At 44.0% G+C, this 26,219-nt stretch overlaps 1 pseudogene; it reads left to right on the forward strand.

Annotated features, from left to right (window-relative positions):
* The first annotated feature begins 624 nt into the window (after nucleotides 1-624).
* LOC115123411 (synaptic vesicle glycoprotein 2C-like) overlaps nucleotides 625-26,219 on the forward strand; it is a 72,500-nt pseudogene continuing 46,905 nt past the window's right edge.

A 26,219-nucleotide genomic window follows, 5' to 3' on the forward strand; every position in this document is an offset into this window, starting at 1 on the left:
TTTTATTCCTCCTGTGTTACTATTTTAATTTTTGTGTTATTTTTTAAAACTCTGCATCCTTGGGAAGGGCTCCTAAACCAGCATTTCACAGAAAAGTCTACACCCGTTGTATTCTGCGCGTGTGACATATAAAATGTGATTACATCTTTGATTTAATGGTGAAGCAGGATGGAACACACATGCTCAGACAGAATACACAAACGCAAGACCAGTCGAGAGACGGAACACAGAAACTAGATGGAATGTACCGTATTGGACTAGATGGATCAGACCTAACCGGAACTCATTGACCCCCAAACAGACCACATGGGTGTCTCAGACCCATTCCAGTCAGAGAGTGTATGGAATGGTTCCATTTTTATTTAGCCCCTTCTCTCTGTCCCTTGTTTCCGCCTTTTACGTTCGTTTCCTGCCATTGGCGTCACAGACAGATCTCCTGATAATGTTGAGGGAGAGTTATAGCTAGTACACTGAAGTCCTCAAGGCTTCCTCACTAAATCTACAGGCACAAACAGTACACTCTGCAGAGAACCTGACTTTAGAGACTGACACTGAGATGGGACATTAAACCTGAACACTGCTGGACCAGAAATTAAACAAATGTTTCTCTCTCCACAGAAAGATGAGCTGTGACCAGACGTAAAGACAGCGTGGATGGTGATCTCTCCTACTGGAACTCAGCTGTCTTCACCTCTCAACCGTGCGCCTGCTCCCATCCCACTGCCATAGAGATCTGCTCTCCCTCACACCAGCAGCAGCAGCTAGCTATCCTAGCCAACGCTAGTATCATTTGAACCATCTCCCAACTTACTGTGGTTGCCCCGTTGTAACAGAAGAAAGTAAGCTAACGTAAGTTACTTTCTAATTGTCTCTCACACTTAGGTCAGCTTTTTTGGCAGTTCTTTTTGCCAGTGAACATTGGTTCCCAACTGACCTAGCTGGTTCGCTAAAGGGCAAATAAAGACAGGTAGAGTCAGAGTCAGCAAGATGGACGAGTCGTACAACAACAGGACGTCACTGGTGAAGGGCGCCAAGGACATTGCCAAGGAGGCCAAACGCCATGCCGCTAAGAAGGTCAGCAAGGTCGTCAACCGTGCCGCGGACGAGTACTCCTCCCAACGCAACTACAGCCAGTTCCAGAACGAGGACGACGACGATGATGACGGACGCTACGCCTACACGCAGCCCGATGGCAACGACCACTTCCCCGGTGGTCTTACCGCCAAAGACGAAGACGAGGAAGACTACGCCAGTGACGCCACGGAGGGTCACGATGATGAAGATGAGATCTATGAGGGGGAGTATCAGGGGGTGCCTGCTGACGGGAAGCCTAGAGACGGGCATGATTCTCTGGGTCAACTCGTCTCAGACAGCATGAGGGACCGTAAGGACCTGGAGCAAGAGAGACAGGCGGACGAGGAGGAGCTGGCCCAGCAGTATGAGCTGATCATGCAGGAGTGTGGCCACGGCAGGTTTCAGTGGCAGCTGTTCTTCGTGCTGGGCATGGCGCTGATGTCTGATGGAGTGGAGGTGTTCGTGGTGGGGTTCGTCCTGCCCAGCGCCGAGCTGGACATGTGTGTCCCCAACTCTGGAGCAGGGTGGCTAGGTAAGTGTGTGTGTGTGTGTGTGTGTGTGTGTGTGTGTGTGTGTGTGTGTGTGTGTGTGTGTGTTGATAGAAACTAGTGATTGGGGGAAATAACGATACAGCTATATATCGGGAAAGTATTTTTGATGATATATTGTATCGTGTCATTTTGACAATAGAGCAATAATTAGTTGGCTAGTTGGCTGTACCTGTACCAAAACTCCAGAATTGTCCTTTGATAGCATGTTCTCCATGTTCTTTTTCAAAAGGGAGACCATTTGATTTCAGCACTTTTATTTCCATGATTGATCTAAACTCGTTTTCTCATGGCTCTCTCTTCTCCCTCTGCAGCAGACATACAGTGCATCCAGAATGTTTTCAGACACCTTGACTTTTTCTACATTTTGTAACACTACAGCCTTATTCCAAAACTGATTAAATAGATATTTTCTCTCATCAAATTACACACAATACCCATAATGACAAAGCAAAAACAAGCTTGGCACACCTGTATTTGGGGAGTTTCTCCCATTCTTCTCTGCAGAACGTTGCTGCACAGCTATTTTCAGGTCTCTCTAGAGATGTTCGATCAGGTTCGATCAAGTCCGGGCTCTGTCTGGGCCATTCAAGGACATTCAGAGGCTGGTCCCAAGACATCTTCTGTGCTGTTTTGGCTGTGTGGTTAGGGTCGTTGTCCTGTTGGAAGGTGAACCATTGTCCCAGTCTGAGGTCCTGAGCGCTCTGGAGCAGGTTTTCATCAAGGATCTCTGTCCTTTGCTCTGTTCATCTTTCCCTTGATCCTGACTAGTCTCCCAGTCCCTGCCGCTGAAAAACATCCTCTCAGCATGTTGTTGCCACCACCACGCTTCACCATAGGGATGGTGCAGCGTTTCTTCCAGATTTGATACTTGGCATTCAGGCCAAAGAGTTCAATCTTGGTTTCATCAGAACAGAGAATCTTGTTTCTCATGGCCTGAGAGGTTTTTAAGTGCCTTTTGGCAAACTCCAAGCTGGCTATCATGTGCCTTTCACTCAGGAGTGTCTTCCGTCTGGCCACTCTACCATAAAGGCCTGATTGGTGGAGTGCTCCAGAGATGGATGTCCTTCTGGAAGGTTCTCCCATCTCCACAGAGGAACTCTGGAGTTCTGTCAGAGTGACCATTGGGTTCTTGGTCACCTCCCTGATCAAGGCCAATGTCCCCCGATTGCTTAGTTTGGCCGGTCGGCCAGCTCTAGGAAGAGTCTTGGTGGTTCCAAACTTCTTCCATTTAAGAATGATGGAGGCCACTGTGTTCTTGGGGACCTCCAGATCGGTGCCTCGACTCAATCCTATCTCGGAGCTCTACGGACAATTCCTTCGACCTCATGGCTTGGTTTTTGCTCTGACACCTTATATAGACAGTTATGTGCCTTTCCAAATCATGTCCAATCAATAGAATTTACCATAGGTGGACTCCAAACAAGTTGTAGAAACATCTCAAGGATGATCAATGGGAACAGGATGCACCTGAGCTTAATTTCGTGTTTCGTAGCAAAGGGTCTGAATAAGGTATTTCTGTTTTTTTAAGTTGAAAAGAAAAAAATCTGAAAACCTGTTTTCGCTTTGTCATTATGGCGTATTGTGTATAGATTTATGATTAAAAAAATGTATTTGATAAATTTTAGAATAAGGCGGTAACATAACAAAACGTGGTAAAAGTGAAGGGGTCTGAATACTTTCTGAATGCACTGTGTGGTGAGCAATATGTTTGGAATATCGAATCACAATTCAATCACAGTATCGAATAAAAATACATATAGAATCGTAATAATCGTGAGAATCGCAATACATATCGTATCGGCCTAAGTATCGTGATAATATCATATCGTGAGGTACCTGGCAAATCCCAGCCCTAGTAGAAACAGGGGCAGTGAGGACATTGGATGCCATTTACAACTGTATTCTCATTGCGTTCGAGCATGTGGAGTTATCATGCCACCTACGGAACGCCGTTTTGGTCTTTGCGTGTCAAATGACTGCAGTCTCTACTGGTCATTGTTTTCAGGCTGGATCTATTGGTGCTAGTTAGGTACCAAGCTAAAGCTAGCTACCCAAGAAGTTGCGGTGGAACAAATAATGCCATCGCGGTATTGAAAACACATAGTTCGTGGCCGGTGTTTGCTTGTTTGCAGACTGTTTTGTACAGCTTTGACAGTGCTACTGATAGTAGTGGTGGCGCTTGGCTTTCACACACAACATTCTAATAGAATAGTGTTATTTGACGTGTCAAATTAAACGCTTATTTCACACTTCAAATAGTGTTATTTGACATGTAAAATAGTGCTTTTTGATGTGTATCTTTTTGGACACGTAAAGACCAAAACTTCTTGTCACTTCTTGTTTTTAGAAGTATTTTATCTGCCATTGGAGTTGGCCATGGATGTGTTACGCATTTTACTTTTGTAAGATAGCCTTAACTTTAGGCTATTTGCTTCATTACGAAAGTAATATTGAATTGTGTTTGGTTGACAACTCAACCAAATATCAATGTTTAAAGTAGATGAATCTACTGCATGGATAGTTCCATCTGAGCCACTGGCTTAATCCCATATTTTTACTTGTATTTTTGTTTGAGTTGGAGACGTGAATCCAACATATCGTTTGTTAACATGTCGACAAGTTAATAGGCTATTTATTGTATTTCAAATGGGATATTGAAATGTGTTTGGTTGTCAAACCAACCAAATATCAACATTTGAAGGAGATGGATCTTCTGATTGGCTAGTTTATTTCCAGTTTGTCAACAAATTAATAATTGATAACTTGGATTCACGTCTCCATCTGAACCAAACATCTAAGTTAAAGAACAGGAGTAAATCAAATCAAATCAAACTTAAATGTACTGTGAAGTATTTTCAATTTTGATTCAGAACCCAAAAAATAAGTGTGATTTCAACATCCGGAAAATTCATATTTTCAATTTTTCTTTCCGAACTGAAAATGAACCTGATTTCAACGTCCACAAAGTACGTATTTTCAGCGTTCGAAAAATATGCCTTTTCACCTTTAATTCAGAACCTAAATTGAACCTAACTTCAACGTCTTTTCAGTGTTTTAGATGTCTTTCTAACATCATCTTTCTTAATGTCACGTTCTGACCTTTATTTCCTTTGTTTTGTCTTTATTTAGTATGGTCAGGGCGTGAGTTGGGGTGGGAAGTCTATGTTTGTGTTTGTGTTTTTTCTATTTCTGTGTTTGGCCTGATATGGTTCTCAATCAGAGGCAGCTGTTTATTGTTGTCCCTGATTGAGAACCATATTTAGGTAGCCTCAGTTTCACTGTTGGTATGTGGGTGTTTGTTTCCGTGTGTGTGTTTGTCGCCACACGGTACTGGTTCGGTTTGGTTATTTCATGTATTCGTTTATTGTTTTTGTGTTTCAAAGTGTTCAGTGCTTTTCTTATTAAAATCGTCATGAACACTTACCACGCCGCATCTTGGTCCGATCTTTACTCCTCTTCAGACGAAGAGGAGGAAATCTGCCGTTACACTTAATGGGACTTTTCTAGTTTTGCAGGGGAGCAGTTTTTGGTCTCACCTAGGGCTGCAGAATGGCAAGGGCCGGCCCTGGGCCTATTTGTCTATTTTTTTTAATGAATCATGGGTTAAATTGAGACAATAGCTGTTGATGACTTTGCAAATGCTACATGGTCTTAAATAGCATCATTGATGATATATGAGTGATAAAGTATGGTCACATTTAATTTGCTCTGTTAAACCTACCTTTTGGAATGACTTTCATAGCAACAGTAAATATATTTAGTGGAGTTCTCTCAACATTTATTCTCATGATTGCACATTGTCCCAGACAAGTATCATAGCTAAGCATCATAGCTAAGCTAAACATTGCTCTGTATAGATCAATTTAGCGGTGAAGATCTGGGGATACTTTAAAGGTACCTATTCAACGTATTTTATCCAAGGTCTGTCTATGTTAAAATGTGGTTACCACGATGACATAATCCTGTGGTTGAAATTCCACTCTCAAAACAGCAGTTGATCATTTTTTCAAATCCAAGGTATTTTCCACTTAGATTTCACATCACAATACATTGACAAAAATGCAAGCAGTTTGTGCTGAGATACAGAGGAACTGATGCCTTAACCAGTCCTCTTACAGACCAAACCCTTTAGAGGTGTGTGTGTGTGTGTGTGTGTGTGTGTGTGTGTGTGTGTGTGTGTGTGTGTGTGTGTGTGTGTGTGTGTGTGTGTGTGTGTGTGTGTGTGTGTGTGTGTGTGTGTGTGTGTGTGTGTGTGTGTGTGTGTGTGTAGAGGCCTTGTGGCCCTGAAATAGCCCTCTGGTACAGTGTTGATCTTATAGCCCAGCCTCATCATGGCTCTATATGAAGGTCATCCACACTGTTAGTGGAGAAGGGCTCCTAATTGACTGTCTGGTTAGGGAGAGAGAGAGAGAGATGGGGGTCGGAAGAGAGAGAGAGAGAAGTCAGAGAGGGAGACAGTCAGAGAGAGAGAGAGAGAGAAAGAGAGAGACGGAGAGAGTGAGAGCGAGGGAAGACAGGATAAAAATGATAAAAAAGAGTCACACAGACATTCGACCAGGCCCAGCCCAGGCCAGTGGTCTAACTCCCAAGGGTTGTTTTATTTTACTAAGCGTTTGCTCTCTGGCATTTCCAATTCAGACAAGTGTTATAGTTCTGCAATGGCTGGTCAGAGACAAAGAGAGGCATCCAACAAGAAAACACTTCAGCTTTTGTTTTCCCTGCTTTCCTTCATTGTCTTCATCCATTCCCACCCCTCTCTCTTTTATCTCTTCCTCTTCCTCTTTTTATCCCACGTCCTCTTCATCCATTCCCCCCCCTCTCTCTTTTATCTCTTCCTCTTCCTCTTTTTATCCCACGTCCTCTTCATCCATTCCCCCCCCCTCTCTCTTTGTGCTACCTCCCACCCTTCATCCCTTTTATCTCTTCCTCTTCCTCTTTTTATCCCACGTCCTCTTCATTTACATCCCCCTCTCTCTCCCTCCCTCTCTGTGTCTCTCACTGCTATTAGGTGATTGTGAGGGTGAGATATTACTGTGAGGTAGTATAATCTCTATGGTATTGTGTTTCTCTCTGCAGTTTAGCCGTGCTTAGCTGGCTCAGTTAAACCCGCTTGACTGAGGAAGAACAGGGAGGAGGAGGAGGAGGAGGAGGAGAGAGCAGGAGACTACGGTTGAGCCTGCCTCCCTACGAAACACTCTGAGACACTTCAAACCTCTCCTCCTCTCCTTCTGTCTTCACTCCTCCTCTTCCTCCAACTATCTTCTCTGTGTTCTGTTGAAGGTTTGACTCAGGGTCAGTGGATAGACACAGCAGGGGTCGGCAGAGCATGATTGGAGATTTGTGTGTCTGTGTGTCTGCGTGCGCGTGCCTGTGTGTGTTAATCAACACAACGGGGTGATAAATTGGCTGAACTGGAGCCATGAGGTCAACTAATTAAAGCATACAGGGATAAAGCACCAACACTGTGTGTGTGTCTGTGTGTGTCTTTGTGTGTTGTGTGTGTGTGAAATGGATGGGTTAAGCTGAAAATACTGACAGACACAAACCAGCTCACAGTCTGATGTCAAGTGTTCTGTCCACCCTGGCCTGCCCCCTCCTGTCAGTAGACAAGTGAAGACTGGGGGCTGCAGGCAGGCAGGATGCTAATACAAGTGTCTGCCTCAACATGATAATGGACTGCTTTGTTTCCTGACAGGCCTCCTGTCTCTCTCGCTCTGTGTGTGCGCGTGTGTGTGTGTGTGTGTGTGTGTGCGTGCGTGCGTGAGTGAGTGTAATACTGGCATTTTCTCGAATGAATCAGAATCAAAAGTCACTGAACCAAAATATAAATGCAACATGTAAATTGTTGGTCCCATGTTTCATGAGCTGAAATTAAAGATCCAAGAAATGTTCCATACGCACAGAAAGCTTTTTTTGTGCACAAATTTGTTTACATCCCTGTCAGTGAGCATTTCTCCTTTGCCAAGATAATCCATCCACCTGACAGGCATATCAAGAAGCTGATTACACAGCACAATCAATACACAGGTGCACCTTGTGCTGGGGACAATAAAAGGCCACTCCAAAATGTGCAGTTTTGTCACACAACACAATACCACAGATGTATCCAGTTTTGTGGGAGAGTGCAATTGGCAATTTGACTGCAGGAATGTCCACCAGAGAATTGAATGTAAATGTTCACGCCTTAAGTCGGTTTTAGAGAATTTGGCAGTACGTCCAACCGGCCTCACAACCACAGACCATGTGTAACCACGCCACAGCCCAGGACCGCCACATCTGGCTTCTTCACCTGCGGGATCGTCTGAGACCAGCCAACCGGACAGCTGATGAAACTGTTGGTTTGCACAACCGAAGAACAAACAAACTGTTGCACAAACAAACTGTCAGAAACAGTCTCAGGGATGTTCATCTGCTCGGCTTCCTCACCAGGGTCTTGATCTGACTGCAGTTTTGTGTGGTAACCAACTTCAGTGGGCAAATGCTCATCTTCGGTGGCCACTTGCACACTGGAGAAGTGTGCTCTTCACGGATGAATCCCAGTTTGAACTGTTCTGGGCAGATGGCAGACGGGCGAGCGGTTTGCTGATGTCAACGCTGTGAACAGAGTGCCCCATGGTGGCGGTGGAGTTATGGTATTGGCAGGCATAATCTTCGGACAACAAACATAATATAATTTTATCAATGGCAATTTGAATGCACAGAGATCCTGATTCTGAGGCCCATTGTCGTGTCATTCATCTACCGCCATCACCTCATGTTTCAGCATGATAATGCATGGCCCCATGCCACAAGGATCTATACACAATTCCTGGAAGCTGAAAATGTCCCAGTTCTTCCATGGGCTGCATACTCACCAGACATGTCACCCATTGAGCATGTTTGGGATGCTCTGGATCGACGTTTACGACAGCGTGTTCCAGTTCCCGCCAATATCCAGAAACTTCGCACAGCCATTGAAGAGGAATGGGACAACATTCCACAGGCCACAGTCAATAGCCTGATCAACGCCTTGTCGCGCTGCATGAGGCAAATGGTGGTCACACCAGATACTGACTGGTTTTCTGATCCACGTCACTACCTTTTTTAAAGGTATCTCTGACCAACAGATGCATATCTGTATTTCCCAGTCATGTGAAATCCATAGATTAGGGTCTAATTTATTTAAATTGACTGATTTCCTTATGTGAACTATAACTCTATATTTTTGTTCGCGGTCATTTAGAACAGCTGTAAGATGATACAACTGTTTTCCTTCTCTACACCATTCGAATATTCCTTGTAGTAGATGCTCTCAGACAGACCTGTCAATCAAACGTCAACCTCCGGGGATTCCCTGAATCTTGGGGGAATCCCTAAAGATACCCCGGGAATGTACCCAACGTTCCAGTTCCGGAATTACTCAGCTGTTTCTCTCTGTCGTCGCCCCTTCTCTCCTCTCCTCCACTCCTCCTCTCTCATCCTCTCCTCCTTTCCTTTTTATCCTCTCATCCGTGCTGAGAGTGTAGTGGCAGAGGAGCGTAGCGTGGACGGGGAATTATGCTTACACATAAGAGCTAATTACCATAGAGACAAACCCACCGCGCCGCTCCCCGCTTGACGCTTACTGCTCCCGTCTCGTCTGGCGGAGATAACAGCAGCAGCAGCAGCTAAAGTTGAGTTAGTGAAGTATTCCCTCTGGGTTGGAGGCAGAGCTGCACACTGTGCCGTACCGTTGGAGAGGAGAGAAAAGATAAGAGAGTCGGCAGAAATATCTCTCTATAGTCTATGATTAGTTTCTAATTCAGTTGGACTAAATGCAGCTTTATTTGATGAACGCTTACTACGCAGTCATTTGTAATGGAAGTCAACTCTGACATGGTGTTTGTGTGTCTGTGTATGAATCACATCGTTTGGATGTGAGGGTTTAGATTGGATTAGGACATATTGACCAGATAAACACTCTAACAATCTGAAAAGATTCCTTCATCTACCATAGTCCTGCACAACCTTCCAATGTATTACATTTAAATGGTTTCAAAGTATTATTTGAATTTATATATTGAAAGGTTTCTGGTTTGCTCTGATAAATTATTCAATTTCTTTATTAGTCTGAATCGAAATGTTATATGGCCTATTTTTCTTTTCCGTCTGGATAACACAGATGGTGGACAGTCTATTCCTAGTATTGACTGAATGACTGTCTCTTACCAACTGATTACTGCTGTGAATAGAGTTTGCCCGTTTTAAATGGTGTATATTATGAAGTAAAATAAACATGTTTTCTTCTTCAATCATCTTGTCGATTAATGACCACCCAAGAGCATTGTGCATGACTACAACAGAAGAACCACATCTCCACCTTCAAAACAATCCTTGCTGCTTTGTTCTGTACTATCGGCATCCTCCTAATTTAACCTGCTGATGCATTTTCCCAGAACACAGAACAATAGTTCACCTGACTCCCAATTAATGCTTTGAGACGACCACGATAAGCAGCTGTCTAGCTGCACTCCTAGTAGTCTGGCTTCTGCCACTTCCTCTGGTTGTACTTCCTCCCCCATGCTTAATTGTATCCCATGTTGTTGTTGGCCTTTTTTCTGGTGGAACAGGCCAACATAACCTTGGTTTTCATGGTGTTCAGAACAAGTTTGTTCCCCTGCAAACCCGCTCCCTGATATTTCCCAGCTCTACTTGTAGATCTTGCTGTACCTGTTGAACCGATTGTATTGCTGTAGGAATTGCAGTATCATCTGCAAATATAGTAGCTTGAGCTTCAAGGTCGTTGGTGTACTAAGTAAAGAAGTGGCCCAAGGCAGCTCCCCTGCAGTATGTCAGTTAGATATGACTGTTTCCATTCAATGCTACCTCCTTAAAACCATAATGCGTTCATTTTGTCAAAATAATTTCATGATCCACTAAATCAAATGCTGCACTGAAATCTAAAAATAGTACACCCACAAACCTGCCATTATCCATAGCATTGAGCCACTGGTCGGTCATGTCAACCAATGCAGTGGTAGTGGAATGGTTTGTGCGATAAGCATGCTGATCGGCTGTAATCAGATCCTTTTTCTCCATGACCTCCTATATTTGTCTCCTCACAATACCCTCCAATATCTTACTGAGTGAAGGGAGTAGACTGATTGGTCGACTATGGGCAGGAGTAATGGGTTCTTTGCTGTCCTTCAGGATTGGACACAGTTTAGCATGCTTCCATACATTTGGAAATGTCCCCTTTTCCAGTGACCAACTAAATATGTATTTCAGTGGAGCTGCAATCTGGGGAGCAGCATAGCGATGTAAAACATTGTCCATAAGATCATAACCTGTAGATTTACTATCGGGTAATGACCATCAGTAGGTTTAAATCCTCCTCCACTGACACCGTTTGTAGAGTAAAAGAGCAGTTTTTGGGCAATAGCTTGTTTGGAGGAATGGGTGTTCACATTATCACTCAGTAAATACATTTTCTTTGTCAAAAAATCTTGTTCTGCCGTCAACCTCCACACTAGATGGACATGATGAAATAGATGTACCAAGTAAGCCCTTCACTGTATTCTATACCTTTTTTTAAAATAATTTTTACAACAATAAAAGCATTTTTGTTAAAAAAATATGTCTTGTGATTTAATTTAACTACATAATTGCGTAGTGTTCTATAATTCTGTTAATCAATTTCTAGTTTAAATTTGTCTGCTAAGACAATTTTCCATATTTCTTTGAGAAAATGCCTCACCCAACGAGCCCCAACTGTACTCTTTCTGGCATTATGGTCTATTACCTCAGTGAGCAAATCAATAAAACATCCTGTAGTGTTATTTAAATCATCCTCTAGATAAATCAGCTCCCAGGGTACAGCAGCCTTTAGAAATAGCTCATGATTAAATGTCTTAACATTTCTCTTGACCACAAACCTTGGGGGTGTCTGCAACCATGGTGTTCATGGTTATGGTCACAATGTTATGGTCTGTCCAGCCCACTGGCATTGATCTGGCTTTTAAGCATTAAGCAAAGGTATATTACAGAAGATAAGATCCACGCAGGTGTCCGAACTGTGACCTAACTTAGTTGATGATCTAGTAGTATCATTAACCTGTTGTTTCAAACCACAACATCTCATCAATTTAGTTCTATTTGAATTCCAATTTATATTCAAATCATGCAAGATAAATACATCTATGTTACTATCTGTGGCCCGGTCAAACCCAGTACATAAGTCATCCAGATAGGACACCTTAGAGCTAGGAGGTCTATACATACATCCTTCCAGTTGAGTTGACCTCGGGTCTCGGACTGTTTCCTCACAGCTTCTGTCGTTGTCGTTCTCTGGTATCCCTGAAAAGATGAGATTGTCCCATATTGATCGACACTGTACATCAAGCAAGGTTTCCGTAAGTTTGTTCTCCCTTTGCACCACCTCCACATTGCCATGAAGAGAGTCTACAGCACCTTTCAGCTCCACATTGCCATGAAGAGTCTACAGTACCTTCCAGCGCCGTGTTCTCTTTCCTTAGATCATCAATCTGGCATTGGCTGAATTCTCGACTGGCACATAATGCATTGATGTCCTCTCGTAGTATATCCAATATATCAAGTTTGGCAAGCATTTCATTGATGGATTTCAGCAAGTCAACATCCATATCTGTAAACCTCTCTCCACCCTCCTGATTTGCTGTCGTTAGACTCTAGTTCCGATTCTTCTCTGAGATTTTTGATTGGATAAAACTGTTAAGAAAGCAAAGCAACTCTGGATCATTCATTCTGTTGGGTGGAGATATATTCTGTACATGTGTGGGTAAGGGATAAAGACTGAGGTGTCACTGTGGGAAAGTTTCAAATGACAACCTATTTTGTCCCAGGAATACGGAATATAGGGTATAATTTGAGATGCAGTCTGAGGTTCTACTACACTCCCTAGCATTCTTCTCGCCAATGTCCAGTCTCTTGACAACAAGGTTGATGAAATCCGAGAAAGGGTAGCATTCCAGAGGGACATCAGAGACTGTAACGTTCTTTGCTTCACGGAAACATGGCTCACTGGAGAGACGCTATCGGAGTCGGTGCAGCCAGCTGGTTTCTCCACGCATCGCGCCGACAGAAACAAACATCTTTCTGGTAAGAAGAGGGGCGGGGGCGTATGCTTCATAGTTAACGAGACGTGGTGTGGCCACAGGAACTCAAGTCCTTCTGTTCACCTGATTTAGAATTCCTCACAATCAAAAGTCGACCACATTATCTACCAAGGGAATTCTCTTAGATTATAATCACAGCCGTATATATTCCCCCCCAAGCAGACACATCGATGGCTCTGAACAAACTTTATTTGACTCTTTGCAAACTGGAATCCATATATCCTGAGGCTGCATTCATTGTAGCTGGGGATTTTAACAAGGCTAATCTGAAAACAAGACTCCCTAAATTGTATAAGCATATCGATTGCGCAACCAGGGCTGGAAAAACCTTGGATCATTGCTATTCTAACTTCCGCGACGCATATAAGGCCCTGCCCCGCTCTCCTTTCAGAAAAGCTGACCACGACTCCATTTTGTTGATCCCTGCCTACAGACAGAAACTAAAACAAGAAGCTCCCGCGCTGAGGTCTGTTCAACGCTGGTCCGACCAATCTGATTCCACACTCCAAGACTGCTTCCATCACGTGGACTGGGATATGTTTCGTATTGCATCAAACAACAACATTGACGAATACGCTGATTCGGTGAGCGAATTCATTAGAACGTGCGTTGAAGATGTCGTTCCCATAGCAACGAGTAAAACATTCCCAAACCAGAAACCGTGGATTGATGGCAGCATTCGCATGAAACTGAAAGCGCGAACCACTGCTTTTAATCAGGGAAAGGTGACCAGAAACATGACCGAATACAAACAGTGTAGCTATTCCCTCCGCAAGGCAATCAAACAAGCTAAGCGTCAGTATAGAGACAAAGTAGAATCACAATTCAACGGCTCAGACACAAGAGGTATGTGGCAGGGTCTACAGTCAATCACGGATTACAAAAAGAAAACCAGCCCCGTCACGGACCAGGATGTCTTGCTCCCAGGCAGACTAAATAACTTTTTTGCCCGCTTTGAGGACAATACAGTGCCACTGACACGGCCCGCAACCAAAACATGCGGACTCTCCTTCACTGCAGCCGACGTGAGGAAAACATTTAAACGTGTCAACCCTCGCAAGGCTGCAGGCCCAGACGGCATCCCCAGCCGCACCCTCAGAGCATGCGCAGACCAGCTGGCTGGTGTGTTTACGGACATATTCAATCAATCCCTATCCCAGTCTGTTGTTCCCACATGCTTCAAGAGGGCCACCATTGTTCCTGTTCCCAAGAAAGCTAAGGTAACTGAGCTAAACGACTACCGCCCCGTAGCACTCACTTCCGTCATCATGAAGTGCTTTGAGAGACTAGTCAAGGACCATATCACCTCCACCCTACCTGACACCCTAGACCCACTCCAATTTGCTTACCGCCCAAATAGGTCCACAGACGATGCAATCTCAACCACACTGCACACTGCCCTAACCCATCGGGACAAGAGGAATACCTATGTGAGAATGCTGTTCATCGACTACAGCTCGGCGTTTAACACCATAGTGCCCTCCAAGCTCGTCATCAAGCTCGAGACCCTGGGTCTCGACCCCGCCCTGTGCAACTGGGTACTGGACTTCCTGACTTCCCCCAGGTGGTGAGGGTAGGCAACAACATCTCCACCCCGCTGATCCTCAACACTGGGACCCCACAAGGGTGCGTTCTGAGCCCTCTCCTGTACTCCCTGTTCACCCACGACTGCGTGGCCACGCACGCCTCCAACTCAATTATCAAGTTTGCGGACGACACAACAGTGGTAGGCTTGAATACCAACACCGAGGACGGCCTACAGGGAGGAGGTGAGGGCCCTCGGAGTGTGGTGTCAGGAAAATAACCTCACACTCAACGTCAACAAAACTAAGGAGATGATTGTGGACTTCAGGAAACAGCAGAGGGAACACCCCCCTATCCACATCGATGGAACAGTAGTGGAGAGGGTAGTAAGTTTTAAGTTCCTCGGCGTACACATCACAGACAAACTGAATTGGTCCACCCACACAGACAGCATCGTGAAGAAGGCGCAGCAGCGCCTTTTCAACCTCAGGAGGCTGAAGAAATTCGGCTTGTCACCAAAAGCACTCACAAACTTCTACAGATGCACAATCGAGAGCATCCTGTCGGGCTGTATCACCGCCTGGTACGGCAACTGCTCCGCCCACAACCGTAAGGCTCTCCAGAGGGTGGTGAGGTCTGCACAACGCATCACCGGGGGCAAACTACCTGCCCTCCAGGACACCTACACCACCCGATGTCACAGGAAGGCCATAAAGATCATCAAGGACAACAACCACCCGAGCCACTGCCTGTTCACCCCGCTATCATCCAGAAGGCGAGGTCAGTACAGGTGCATCAAAGCTGGGACCGAGAGACTGAAAAACAGCTTCTATCTCAAGGCCATCAGACTGTTAAACAGCCACCACTAACATTGAGTGGCTGCTGCCAACACACTGACTCAACTCCAGCCACTTTAATAATGGGAATTGATGGGAAATGATGTAAAATATATCACTAGCCACTTTAAACAATGCTACCTAATATAATGTTTACATACCCTACATTATTCATCTCATATGTATACGTATATACTGTACTCTATATCATCTACTGCATCTTTATGTAATACATGTATCACTAGCCACTTTAACTATGCCACTTTGTTTACATACTCATCTCATATGTATATACTGTACTCAATACCATCTACTGTATCTTGCCTATGCCGCTCTGTACCATCACTCATTCATATATCTTTATGTACATATTCTTTATCCCCTTACACTTGTGTCTATAAGGTAGTAGTTTTGGAATTGTTAGCTAGATTACTTGTTGGTTATTACTGCATTGTCGGAACTAGAATCACAAGCATTTCGCTACACTCGCATTAACATCTGCTAACCATGTGTATGTGACAAATAACATTTGATTTGATTTGATTACACCCTGACCCCTGGTTGAACCCTATAAGAAATCACCTCTTCTGGAAAAGGTTGTTTACTATACTCTCCCCTCTCTCCAATTAACTTTTCCCTCCTCCTCACCCCAACCTCCCCCTCCCCACCCCTTTATGACAGATACCAGCCCAGCTGTGGGGAGTCATAAAGTAAATGAGGTATTGTTGGCCGATACCATGGACTGTGTCTCGGCATTGCTCCCGAGTGGCACAGCGGTCTAAAGCACTGCATCTCAGTGCTAGAGGTGTCAATACAGACTGGTTCGATTCCAGGCTGTATCACAACCGACCGTAATTGGGAGTCCCATACGGCGGCGCACAATTGGCCCAGCGTTGTCCGGGTTAAGGTTTGGCCGGGGTAGGCCATCTTTGTAAATAATAATTTGTTCTTAACTGACTTGCCTAGTTAAAAAAAAAATTAAACAGAGAGGGGCTGGGCTCTGGGCTTCCCGGCAGCGATGAGGCACAGCATCTGTGAACGATCGCCTCTCCCCATAAACACAGATTAGCATTTTTATTAGCATATCTAGACTCTGGCTGAGTGAAGTGGATTATTTACTGCCCCCCACCCGCCTCCATTTCCCAGTGTCCACTGGGACTGCAAGAGAGATCACACTGACTTCCTGTGGAAAAACAACCTGATCTGATAGTTTATAGGTCAGTCAACGCTCGCTAATCAAATGCTGTGGTCAGAACATAGTACCGTTGAAATTCAGTTAGTGTTGAGGCTTCCATAGTGAGGTTCAGTTTGTGTTGAGGCGTCCATAGTGAGGTTCAGTTAGTGTTGAGGCTTCCATAGTGAGGTTCAGTTAGTGTTTAGGCTTCCATAGTAAGGTTCAGTTAGTGAGGTTCAGTTAGTGTTGAGGCTTCCATAGTGAGGTTCAGTTAGTGTTGAGGCTTCCATAGTGAGGTTCAGTTTGTGTTGAGGCTTCCATAGTGATGTTCAGTTAGTGTTGATGCTTCCATAGTGAGGTTCAGTTAGTGAGGTTTAGTTAGTGTTGAGGCTTCCATAGTGAGGTTCAGTTAGTGTTGAGGCTTCCATAGTGATGTTCAGTTAGTGTTGAGGCTTCCATAGTGAGGTTCAGTTAGTGTTGAGGCTTCCATTGTGAGGTTCAGTTAGTGTTGAGGCTTCCATAGTGAGGTTCAGTTAGTGTTGAGGCTTCCATAGTGAGGTTCAGTTAGTGTTGAGGCTTCCATAGAGAGGTTCAGTTAGTGAGGTTCAGTTAGTGTTGAGGCTTCCATAGTGAGGTTAAGTTAGTGAGGTTTAGTTAGTGTTGAGGCTTCCATAGTGAGGTTCAGTTAGTGAGGTTCAGATAGTGTTGAGGCTTCCATAGTGAGGTTCAGTTAGTGTTGAGGCTTCCATAGTGAGGTTCAGTGTTAGTCCATAGTGAGTCTTCCATAGTGAGGTTAGTTAGTGTGAGGTCCATAGTGAGGTTCAGTGTTGAGGCTTCCATAGTGAGGTTCAGTTAGTGTTGAGGCTTCCATAGTGAGGTTCAGTTAGTGTTGAGGCTTAGTGAGGTTCAGTTAGTGAGGTTCAGTTAGTGTTGAGGCTTCCATAATAAGGTTCAGTTAGTGTTGAGGCTTCCATAGTGAGGTTCAGTTAGTGTTGAGTCTTCCATAGTGAGGTTCAGTTAGTGTTGAGTATTCCATAGTGAGGTTTAGTTAGTGTTGAGTCTTCCATAGTGAGGTTTAGGTAGTGTTGATTCTTCCATAGTGAGGTTCAGTTAGTGAGGTTCAGTTAGTGTTGAGGCTTCCATAGTGTGGTTCAGTTAGTGTTGAGGCTTCCATAGTGAGGTTCAGTTAGTGTTGAGTCTTCCATAGTGAGGTTCAGTTAGTGTTGAGGCTTCCATAGTGAGGTTCAGTTAGTGTTGATTCTTCCATAGTGAGGTTCAGTTAGTGAGGTTCAGTTAGTGTTGAGGCTTCCATAGTGTGGTTCAGTTAGTGTTGAGGCTTCCATAGTGAGGTTCAGTTAGTGTTGAGGCTTCCATAGTGAGGTTCAGTTAGTGTTGAGTCTTCCATAGTGAGGTTCAGTTAGTGAGATTTAGTTAGTGTTGAGGCTTCCATAGTGAGGTTCAGTTAGTGAGGTTCAGTTAGTGTTGAGGCTTCCATAGTGAGGTTCAGTTAGTGTTGAGGCTTCCATAGTGAGGTTCAGTTAGTGTTGAGGCTTCCATAGTGAGGTTCAGTTAGTGAGGTTTAGAGTTGAGGCTTCCATAGTGAGGTTCAGTTAGTGTTGAGGCTTCCATAGTCAGATTCAGTTAGTGTTGAGGCTTCCATAGTGAGATTCAGTTAGTGTTGAGGCTTCCATAGTGAGGTTCAGTTAGTGTTGAGTCTTCCATAGTGAGGTTCAGTTAGTGAGGTTCAGTTAGTGTTGAGGCTTCCATAATAAGGTTCAGTTAGTGTTGAGGCTTCCATAGTGAGGTTCAGTTAGTGTTGAGTCTTCCATAGTGAGGTTCAGTTAGTGTTGAGTATTCCATAGTGAGGTTTAGTTAGTGTTGAGTCTTCCATAGTGAGGTTTAGGTAGTGTTGATTCTTCCATAGTGAGGTTCAGTTAGTGAGGTTCAGTTAGTGTTGAGGCTTCCATAGTGTGGTTCAGTTAGTGTTGAGGCTTCCATAGTGAGTTTCAGTTAGTGTTGAGTCTTCCATAGTGAGGTTCAGTTAGTGTTGAGGCTTCCATAGTGAGGTTCAGTTAGTGTTGATTCTTCCATAGTGAGGTTCAGTTAGTGAGGTTCAGTTAGTGTTGAGGCTTCCATAGTGTGGTTCAGTTAGTGTTGAGGCTTCCATAGTGAGGTTCAGTTAGTGTTGAGGCTTCCATAGTGAGGTTCAGTTAGTGTTGAGTCTTCCATAGTGAGGTTCAGTTAGTGAGATTTAGTTAGTGTTGAGGCTTCCATAGTGAGGTTCAGTTAGTGAGGTTCAGTTAGTGTTGAGGCTTCCATAGTGAGGTTCAGTTAGTGTTGAGGCTTCCATAGTGAGGTTCAGTTAGTGTTGAGGCTTCCATAGTGAGGTTCAGTTAGTGAGGTTTAGTTCGTGTTGAGGCTTCCATAGTGAGGTTCAGTTAGTGTTGAGGCTTCCATAGTCAGATTCAGTTAGTGTTGAGGCTTCCATAGTGAGATTCAGTTAGTGTTGAGGCTTCCATAGTGAGGTTCAGTTAGTGTTGAGTCTTCCATAGTGAGGTTCAGTTAGTGAGGTTTAGTTAGTGTTGAGGCTTCCATAGTGAGGTTCAGTTAGTGTTGAGGCTTCCATAGTGAGGTTCAGTTAGTGAGGTTTAGTTCGTGTTGAGGCTTCCATAGTGAGGTTCAGTTAGTGTTTAGGCTTACATAGTAAGGTTCAGTTAGTGAGGTTCAGTTAGTGTTGAGACTTCCATAGTCAGAGTGTTGAGGTTCCATAGTGAGGTTCAGTTAGTGTTGAGGCTTCCATAGTGAGGTTTAGTTAGTGTTGAGGCTTCCATAGTGAGGTTCAGTTAGTGTTGAGGCTTCCATAGTGAGGTTCAGTTAGTGAGGTTCAGTTAGTGTTGAGGCTTCCATTAGGTTCAGTTAGTGTTGAGGCTTCCATAGTGAGGTTCAGTTAGTGTTGAGGCTTCCATAGTGAGGTTCAGTTAGTGTTGAGGCTTCCATAGTGAGGTTCAGTTAGTGAGGTTTAGTTAGTGTTGAGGCTTCCATAGTGAGGTTCAGTTAGTGTTGAGGCTTCCATAGTGAGGTTTAGTTAGTGTTGAGGCTTCCATAGTGAGGTTCAGTTAGTGTTGAGTCTTCCATAGTGAGGTTCAGTTAGTGAGGTTTAGTTCGTGTTGAGGCTTCCATAGTGAGGTTCAGTTAGTGTTTAGGCTTACATAGTAAGGTTCAGTTAGTGAGGTTCAGTTAGTGTTGAGACTTCCATAGTGAGGTTCAGTTAGTGTTGAGGCTTCCATAGTAAGGTTCAGTTAGTGTTGAGTCTTCCATAGTGAGGTTCAGTTAGTGTTGAGGCTTCCATAGTGAGGTTCAGTTAGTGTTGAGGCTTCCATTGTGAGGTTTAGTTAGTGTTGAGGCTTCCATAGTGAGGTTCAGTTAGTGTTGAGGCTTCCATAGTGAGGTTCAGTTAGTGAGGTTCAGTTAGTGTTGAGGCTTCCATAATAAGGTTCAGTTAGTGTTGAGGCTTCCATAGTGAGGTTTAGTTAGTGTTGAGGCTTCCATAGTGAGGTTCAGTTAGTGTTGAGGCTTCCATAGTGAGGTTTAGTTAGTGTTGAGGCTTCCATAGTGAGGTTCAGTTAGTGTTGAGGCTTCCATAGTGAGGTTCAGTTAGTGTTGATTCTTCCATAGTGAGGTTCAGTTAGTGAGGTTCAGTTAGTGTTGAGGCTTCCATAGTGTGGTTCAGTTAGTGTTGAGGCTTCCATAGTGAGGTTCAGTTAGTGTTGAGGCTTCCATAGTGAGGTTCAGTTAGTGTTGAGTCTTCCATAGTGAGGTTCAGTTAGTGAGGTTTAGTTAGTGTTGAGGCTTCCATAGTGAGGTTCAGTTAGTGTTGAGGCTTCCATAGTGAGGTTCAGTTAGTGTTGAGTCTTCCATAGTGAGGTTCAGTTAGTGTTGAGGCTTCCATAGTGAGGTTCAGTTAGTGTTGAGGCTTCCATAGTGAGGTTCAGTTAGTGAGGTTTAGTTAGTGTTGAGGCTTCCATAGTGTGGTTCAGTTAGTGTTGAGGCTTCCATAGTGAGGTTCAGTTAGTGTTGAGGCTTCCATAGTGAGGTTCAGTTAGTGAGGTTTAGTTCGTGTTGAGGCTTCCATAGTGAGGTTCAGTTAGTGTTTAGGCTTACATAGTAAGGTTCAGTTAGTGAGGTTCAGTTAGTGTTGAGGCTTCCATAGTAAGGTTCAGTTAGTGTTGAGTCTTCCATAGTGAGGTTCAGTTAGTGTTGAGTCTTCCATAGTGAGGTTCAGTTAGTGTTGAGGCTTCCATAGTGAGGTTCAGTTAGTGTTGAGTCTTCCATAGTGAGGTTCAGTTAGTGTTGAGGCTTCCATAGTGAGGTTCAGTTTGTGTTGAGTCTTCCATAGTGAGGTTCGGTTAGTGTTGAGTCTTCCATAGTGAGGTTCAGTTAGTGTTGAGTCTTCCAGAGTGATGTTCAGTTAGTGTTTAGGCTTCCATAGTGAGGTTCAGTTAGTGAGGTTTAGTTAGTGTTTAGGCTTCCATAGTGAGGTTCAGTTAGTGAGGTTCAGTTAGTGTTGAGGCTTCCATAGTGAGGTTCAGTTAGTGAGGTTTAGTTAGTGTTGAGGCTTCCATAGTGAGGTTCAGTTAGTGTTGAGGCTTCCATAGTGATGTTCAGTTAGTGTTGATGCTTCCATAGTGAGGTTCAGTTAGTGAGGTTTAGTTAGTGTTGAGGCTTCCATAGTGAGGTTCAGTTAGTGTTGAGGCTTCCATAGTGATGTTCAGTTAGTGTTGAGGCTTCCATAGTGAGGTTCAGTTAGTGTTGAGGCTTCCATAGTGAGGTTCAGTTAGTGTTGAGGCTTCCATAGTGAGGTTCAGTTAGTGTTGATTCTTCCATAGTGAGGTTCAGTTAGTGTTGAGGCTTCCATAGAGAGGTTCAGTTAGTGAGATTCAGTTAGTGTTGAGGCTTCCATAGTGAGGTTAAGTTAGTGAGGTTTAGTTAGTGTTGAGGCTTCCATAGTGAGGTTCAGTTAGTGAGGTTCAGATAGTGTTGAGGCTTCCATAGTGAGGTTCAGTTAGTGTTGAGGCTTCCATAGTGAGGTTCAGTTAGTGTTGAGGCTTCCATAGTGAGGTTCAGTTAGTGTTGAGGCTTCCATAGTGAGGTTCAGTTAGTGAGGTTCAGTTAGTGTTGATGCTTCCATAGTGAGGTTCAGTTAGTGAGGTTTAGTTAGTGTTGAGGCTTCCATAGTGAGGTTCAGTTAGTGTTGAGGCTTCCATAGTGATGTTCAGTTAGTGTTGAGGCTTCCATAGTGAGGTTCAGTTAGTGTTGAGGCTTCCATAGTGAGGTTCAGTTAGTGTTGAGGCTTCCATAGTGAGGTTCAGTTAGTGTTGATTCTTCCATAGTGAGGTTCAGTTAGTGTTGAGGCTTCCATAGAGAGGTTCAGTTAGTGAGGTTCAGTTAGTGTTGAGGCTTCCATAGTGAGGTTCAGTTAGTGAGGTTCAGTTAGTGTTGAGGCTTCCATAGTGTGGTTCGGTTAGTGTTGAGGCTTCCATAGTGAGGTTCAGTTAGTGTTGAGGCTTCCATAGTGAGGTTCAGTTAGTGAGGTTTAGTTAGTGTTGAGGCTTCCATAGTGAGGTTCAGTTAGTGAGGTTCAGTTAGTGTTGAGGCTTCCGTAGTGAGATTCAGTTAGTGTTGAGGCTTCCATAGTGAGGGATTCAGTTAGTGTTGAGGCTTCCATAGTGAGGTTCAGTTAGTGTTGAGTCTTCCATAGTGAGGTTCAGTTAGTGAGGTTTAGTTAGTGTTGAGGCTTCCATGGTGAGGTTCAGTTAGTGTTGAGGCTTCCATAGTGAGGTTTAGTTAGTGTTGAGGCTTCCATAGTGAGGTTCAGTTAGTGTTGAGGCTTCCATAGTGAGGTTCAGTTAGTGTTGATTCTTCCATAGTGAGGTTCAGTTAGTGTTGAGGCTTCCATAGAGAGGTTCAGTTAGTGAGGTTCAGTTAGTGTTGAGGCTTCCATAGTGAGGTTAAGTTAGTGAGGTTTAGTTAGTGTTGAGGCTTCCATAGTGAGGTTCAGTTAGTGAGGTTCAGATAGTGTTGAGGCTTCCATAGTGAGGTTCAGTTAGTGTTGAGGCTTCCATAGTGAGGTTCAGTTAGTGTTGAGTCTTCCATAGTGAGGTTCAGTTAGTGAGGTTTAGTTAGTGTTGAGGCTTCCATAGTGAGGTTCAGTTAGTGAGGTTCAGTTAGTGTTGAGGCTTCCATAGTGAGGTTCAGTTAGTGTTGAGGCTTCCATAGTGAGGTTCAGTTAGTGTTGAGGCTTCCATAGTGAGGTTCAGTTAGTGTTGAGGCTTCCATAGTGATGTTCAGTTAGTGAGGTTTAGTTAGTGTTGAGGCTTCCATAGTGAGGTTCAGTTAGTGAGGTTCAGTTAGTGTTGAGGCTTCCATAGTGTGGTTCAGTTAGTGTTGAGGCTTCCATAGTGAGGTTCAGTTAGTGTTGAGGCTTCCATAGTGAGGTTCAGTTAGTGAGGTTTAGTTAGTGTTGAGGCTTCCATAGTGAGGTTCAGTTAGTGAGTTTAGTTAGTGTTGAGGCTTCCGTAGTGAGATTCAGTTAGTGTTGAGGCTTCCATAGTGAGATTCAGTTAGTGTTGAGGCTTCCATAGTGAGGTTCAGTTAGTGTTGAGTCTTCCATAGTGAGGTTCAGTTAGTGAGGTTTAGTTAGTGTTGAGGCTTCCATAGTGAGGTTCAGTTAGTGTTGAGGCTTCCATAGTGAGGTTTAGTTAGTGTTGAGGCTTCCATAGTGAGGTTCAGTTAGTGTTGAGGCTTCCATAGTGAGGTTCAGTTAGTGAGGTTCAGTTAGTGTTGAGGCTTCCATAATAAGGTTCAGTTAGTGTTGAGTCTTCCATAGTGAGGTTTAGTTAGTGTTGAGTCTTCCATAGTGAGGTTTAGTTAGTGTTGAGTCTTCCATAGTGAGGTTTAGTTAGTGTTGATTCTTCCATAGTGAGGTTCAGTTAGTTAGGTTCAGTTAGTGTTGAGGCTTCCATAGTGTGGTTCAGTTAGTGTTGAGGCTTCCATAGTGAGGTTCAGTTAGTGTTGAGGCTTCCATAGTGAGGTTCAGTTAGTGTTGAGGCTTCCATAGTGAGGTTCAGTTAGTGAGGTTTAGTTAGTGTTGAGGCTTCCATAGTGAGGTTCAGTTAGTGAGGTTCAGTTAGTGTTGAGGCTTCCATAGTGAGGTTCAGTTAGTGTTGAGGCTTCCATAGTGAGGTTCAGTTAGTGAGTGAGGTTCAGTTAGTGTTGATGCTTCCATAGTGAGGTTCAGTTAGTGAGGTTTAGTTAGTGTTGAGGCTTCCATAGTGAGGTTCAGTTAGTGTTGAGGCTTCCATAGTGATGTTCAGTTAGTGTTGAGGCTTCCATAGTGAGGTTCAGTTAGTGTTGAGGCTTCCATAGTGAGGTTCAGTTAGTGTTGAGGCTTCCATAGTGAGGTTCAGTTAGTGTTGATTCTTCCATAGTGAGGTTCAGTTAGTGTTGAGGCTTCCATAGAGAGGTTCAGTTAGTGAGGTTCAGTTAGTGTTGAGGCTTCCATAGTGAGGTTCAGTTAGTGAGGTTCAGTTAGTGTTGAGGCTTCCATAGTGTGGTTCGGTTAGTGTTGAGGCTTCCATAGTGAGGTTCAGTTAGTGTTGAGGCTTCCATAGTGAGGTTCAGTTAGTGAGGTTTAGTTAGTGTTGAGGCTTCCATAGTGAGGTTCAGTTAGTGAGGTTCAGTTAGTGTTGAGGCTTCCGTAGTGAGATTCAGTTAGTGTTGAGGCTTCCATAGTGAGATTCAGTTAGTGTTGAGGCTTCCATAGTGAGGTTCAGTTAGTGTTGAGTCTTCCATAGTGAGGTTCAGTTAGTGAGGTTTAGTTAGTGTTGAGGCTTCCATGGTGAGGTTCAGTTAGTGTTGAGGCTTCCATAGTGAGGTTTAGTTAGTGTTGAGGCTTCCATAGTGAGGTTCAGTTAGTGTTGAGGCTTCCATAGTGAGGTTCAGTTAGTGTTGATTCTTCCATAGTGAGGTTCAGTTAGTGTTGAGGCTTCCATAGAGAGGTTCAGTTAGTGAGGTTCAGTTAGTGTTGAGGCTTCCATAGTGAGGTTAAGTTAGTGAGGTTTAGTTAGTGTTGAGGCTTCCATAGTGAGGTTCAGTTAGTGAGGTTCAGATAGTGTTGAGGCTTCCATAGTGAGGTTCAGTTAGTGTTGAGGCTTCCATAGTGAGGTTCAGTTAGTGTTGAGTCTTCCATAGTGAGGTTCAGTTAGTGAGGTTTAGTTAGTGTTGAGGCTTCCATAGTGAGGTTCAGTTAGTGAGGTTCAGTTAGTGTTGAGGCTTCCATAGTGAGGTTCAGTTAGTGTTGAGGCTTCCATAGTGAGGTTCAGTTAGTGTTGAGGCTTCCATAGTGAGGTTCAGTTAGTGTTGAGGCTTCCATAGTGATGTTCAGTTAGTGAGGTTTAGTTAGTGTTGAGGCTTCCATAGTGAGGTTCAGTTAGTGAGGTTCAGTTAGTGTTGAGGCTTCCATAGTGTGGTTCAGTTAGTGTTGAGGCTTCCATAGTGAGGTTCAGTTAGTGTTGAGGCTTCCATAGTGAGGTTCAGTTAGTGAGGTTTAGTTAGTGTTGAGGCTTCCATAGTGAGGTTCAGTTAGTGAGTTTAGTTAGTGTTGAGGCTTCCGTAGTGAGATTCAGTTAGTGTTGAGGCTTCCATAGTGAGATTCAGTTAGTGTTGAGGCTTCCATAGTGAGGTTCAGTTAGTGTTGAGTCTTCCATAGTGAGGTTCAGTTAGTGAGGTTTAGTTAGTGTTGAGGCTTCCATAGTGAGGTTCAGTTAGTGTTGAGGCTTCCATAGTGAGGTTTAGTTAGTGTTGAGGCTTCCATAGTGAGGTTCAGTTAGTGTTGAGGCTTCCATAGTGAGGTTCAGTTAGTGAGGTTCAGTTAGTGTTGAGGCTTCCATAATAAGGTTCAGTTAGTGTTGAGTCTTCCATAGTGAGGTTTAGTTAGTGTTGAGTCTTCCATAGTGAGGTTTAGTTAGTGTTGAGTCTTCCATAGTGAGGTTTAGTTAGTGTTGATTCTTCCATAGTGAGGTTCAGTTAGTTAGGTTCAGTTAGTGTTGAGGCTTCCATAGTGTGGTTCAGTTAGTGTTGAGGCTTCCATAGTGAGGTTCAGTTAGTGTTGAGGCTTCCATAGTGAGGTTCAGTTAGTGTTGAGGCTTCCATAGTGAGGTTCAGTTAGTGAGGTTTAGTTAGTGTTGAGGCTTCCATAGTGAGGTTCAGTTAGTGAGGTTCAGTTAGTGTTGAGGCTTCCATAGTGAGGTTCAGTTAGTGTTGAGGCTTCCATAGTGAGGTTCAGTTAGTGTTGAGGCTTCCATAGTGAGGTTCAGTTAGTGAGGTTCAGTTAGTGTTGATGCTTCCATAGTGAGGTTCAGTTAGTGAGGTTTAGTTAGTGTTGAGGCTTCCATAGTGAGGTTCAGTTAGTGTTGAGGCTTCCATAGTGATGTTCAGTTAGTGTTGAGGCTTCCATAGTGAGGTTCAGTTAGTGTTGAGGCTTCCATAGTGAGGTTCAGTTAGTGTTGAGGCTTCCATAGTGAGGTTCAGTTAGTGTTGATTCTTCCATAGTGAGGTTCAGTTAGTGTTGAGGCTTCCATAGAGAGGTTCAGTTAGTGAGGTTCAGTTAGTGTTGAGGCTTCCATAGTGAGGTTCAGTTAGTGAGGTTCAGTTAGTGTTGAGGCTTCCATAGTGTGGTTCGGTTAGTGTTGAGGCTTCCATAGTGAGGTTCAGTTAGTGTTGAGGCTTCCATAGTGAGGTTCAGTTAGTGAGGTTTAGTTAGTGTTGAGGCTTCCATAGTGAGGTTCAGTTAGTGAGGTTCAGTTAGTGTTGAGGCTTCCGTAGTGAGATTCAGTTAGTGTTGAGGCTTCCATAGTGAGATTCAGTTAGTGTTGAGGCTTCCATAGTGAGG

Source organism: Oncorhynchus nerka, linkage group LG19 (genome assembly GCF_034236695.1).
Source record: "Oncorhynchus nerka isolate Pitt River linkage group LG19, Oner_Uvic_2.0, whole genome shotgun sequence".
NCBI classification, from domain to species: Eukaryota; Metazoa; Chordata; class Actinopteri; order Salmoniformes; family Salmonidae; genus Oncorhynchus; species Oncorhynchus nerka.